The 3,288-nt window shown below is 32.8% G+C and overlaps 1 pseudogene; it reads left to right on the top strand.

Moving 5' to 3' along the window:
• The first annotated feature begins 752 nt into the window (after positions 1-752).
• Positions 753-1,160, top strand: LOC141514979 (large ribosomal subunit protein eL32 pseudogene; annotated as a pseudogene).
• The last annotated feature ends 2,128 nt before the right edge of the window (positions 1,161-3,288 follow it).

The raw sequence follows: 3,288 nt of genomic DNA, 5'->3' as shown, positions 1-3,288 counted from the left end.
GAGAGAGAGAGAGAGAGAGAGAGAGAGAGATTGAGAACTATTAAGAAACATATTTAAGAGGTAATGATAAGCATACCTTGGTTTAGGGATTCACCTTCTTTGAAAAGTGAATTAATTGAAAACCTATGGGTTACTCAAGGCTTAAATTTGGACAAATGAAATATTTGCCTAATTTTCATTGCATAGCCAATACAATTTGCAGTTTCAGGATGAAGAATTATGTTTGTGTTTCAAAATATTATGAATCAGTTCTAAATTATGCAATACAAGTGGCTAAAGAAAGATTTTGTAGATGTTAAAAATCTATGAGGCTTATTTTTTATCAACAAATTTAATGACTTTATTTTGTCCCTAGAAATTCATATGTAGCACTATGCATTTCAATATATCATTTGCTTGCTCAGAAATTTCAAGGTTATTCATGTTGCCTCCAAAACAAAATACATTAAAATAAAAAAAAGATGAATGAAACCATGAATGAACCAATGAATTATATAATGACTAAAATAATAATTTTTTTTTTTAAATAAAAGGGGGGGAGCGGCTAGGTGGCTCAGTGGATAGAGCACCGGCCCTGGAGTCAGGAGTACCTGAGTTCAAATCCGACCTCAGACACTTAATAATCACCTAACTGTGTAACCTTGGGCAAGCCACTTAACCCCATTGCTTTGCAAAAACTAAAACAATCCTCCTTCTCTCTCTCTCTTCCTCGGCGCTGCCAGTGGAGGGGTCGTCATCTCTTCGCTGGCGTCATGCCTGCCCTCAGACCCCTCGGGAAGCCCAAAATCATCAAGAAGTGGACCAAGAAGTTCGTCCGACACCAGTCTGACAGATATGTGAAGATCAAGAGAAACTGGCGTAAATCAAGAGGCATTGATAACAGAGTGCAAAGACGATTCAAGGGCCAGATCTTGATTCCCAGTATTGGTTATGGAAGCAATTAGAAGACAAAACATATGTTACCAAGTGGATTCAGGAAGTTTTTGGTGCACAAAGTCAAAGAACTTGAAATACTCCTGATGTGCAACAAATCTTACTGTGCTGAGATTGCTCACAATGTTTCCTCTAAGAATCGTGAATTCATTGTGGAGAGAGCAGCTCAGCTAGCTATCAAGATCACCAATCCAAATACTAGACTGAGGAGTGAAGAAAAGGAGTAAAAAGCTTTGCACATTTTTATTTGTGTTAAATAAACACTCAAACTTCAAAAAAATAAATAAAACAAAATACAAACAACTTCTGATAGATTTTATTTTTTTCTTTTTTGGAAAGACAATAAAATTATGTGACCTGCACAAAATTACTCACCTAGAAAATTAGTATGTGAGAGAAGAGAACAATTAGGTTGTAATTGAACTCAGGTCCTCCGGACCACATGGCTGGTGCTGAAACCACTGCACCACCTAATTGTTCTCTTCTCTAATTGATTTTAAAATTCTTTAACCAACTTGATCCAACCGACATTCCAGACTTTTGCACATTACTACATTCATATAATCTATTTTAGTCTATTAAAATTTGCCTATTTCCTATCCTCTGCATGAAATATTCTATTGTCCATATTTTTGCCTTTGCATAGACTAGATCCCTGGACTGGAATACAAAACTTCCTCATCTCCACTTGATACAATTATTATCTTTTCTCAGTGTCTGACTCAAAATACAACTACGAGAAGCAAGCCTATCAAGTCATTATTTCTCCAACTGCTAGTTTCTCTCCTCAACTAATATTACATTACATTTATTTTTTAATTAAATGCATGTAGTATTTCCCACAAACACACATTAGTTTTTCAAGACAGATGACTACACTTTTTCTTCACTGTAGTATCATGTACTATCTTCTGTACAAAATCATTCTATTGTCCATCTTTTGTCTTTCCATTGTCTGGACCCCTAGATTGGAATGCAAGATGTCCTCATTGCCATCTCTTAGAATTACTAAATTTTCCTAAAGTTTGACCCAAGTACTAAAAACTATAGGAAGCAAGTATATCATATCATTATTTTCTGCTCATTAAAATTATATTATTTTATTTTATTTTATATTTATGCATTATTTCTTAGCAGAGCATGTAAGCTATTTAAGAAAGCGTATTATATTTTGTTCTATTGCAATTCTTTCTTTGGTCTCAGGAATGTTCCAGGAGCTATCAGTCCTTTCCTATCCTTGAAGACTGCACATTCAAAGAATAGCTACTTGGGTTTGATCTATGTAACATAAAATTAAATCTCAATCCTAGAAATCTGAAGATGCTTCCTAGTTTAAGATTTCAAAGATTCATAATTTAATTTATGTCATTACTCCCCAATTATGATAAGGACAGCCAAGAAATATTATAATTGTTTTCATGAGTTTTGCGGTCAAACTTTAAATTAATCTGCTCCTCAAGCAGCAAATAATCTATATGTCAAAATTTTCCAATTTCATAAGACTGACCCAATCTAATTACCATTAAGAATCCAAAATCACTTCCATATCATCATGAAGAAGATATCACAGGACTTCAATGACTGTTGGTCATTTTTAAATTGAACAAAAGATAGGCAAGAACCATGAAAGAATAAATCAAGTAATTAATTTGGGTTGTCTTTGTTTTGTTTCAAAAATACAAAGCAACGAAATCCATATTTCACCTTTTTTTATCTTACTTAGTTTCCAAGTGAGTCACCTACTTTTCCAAGGTACCTAATCTTTTTCACCCTACTTCTTTTAGAATCTGCTCTCTTATAAATTTGTATCATTCACCAAACTATTCACATTAGAGTTTAATTTGGTTAAGTCTCTTCAAATTCATTTAAGCATAGACATTTAAGCATTGACCATATTGTCACAGCATAAACAATCTATATAACTAATCTATTAATCCATTTATTTTAGACACAAAATGTTCACTCAAGACACCTGGCATTCACAATCATCAGTCTGACCATTATTACTTTTATCATTATCAGAGCCATATACACGATCCAGGCAAGGGAAAATCACTTTAAGTATAAACCAACTGAGTCACCATTCTTGTTCTTCTTATTCATTCAAAATTAGTCAAAAGGAAAGCATAATATCTTATATATAAACTATTTACTCTATGTGAAAGTAATGTAAAGGATAATCATAACATTTACTCAATAAAAGGATAAAAAAAAGAAATTATTTTAAAAAAAAGGAAAGTTTACTTCTAAATTTGGGATAAAATCTGCCAAAAATGTATTTACCACCCAAAAGTATTGAACAAAATAGCCACACAACTATAGAAATCTTCATGTAAAGTAAAAAAAAAAACATAG

The sequence above is a fragment of the Macrotis lagotis genome, chromosome 1 (assembly GCF_037893015.1).
Source record: "Macrotis lagotis isolate mMagLag1 chromosome 1, bilby.v1.9.chrom.fasta, whole genome shotgun sequence".
Classification (NCBI taxonomy): domain Eukaryota; kingdom Metazoa; phylum Chordata; class Mammalia; order Peramelemorphia; family Peramelidae; genus Macrotis; species Macrotis lagotis.
The sequence above is the reverse complement of the archived record's forward strand: the minus strand, read 5'-3'. Positions and strand labels throughout refer to the sequence as shown.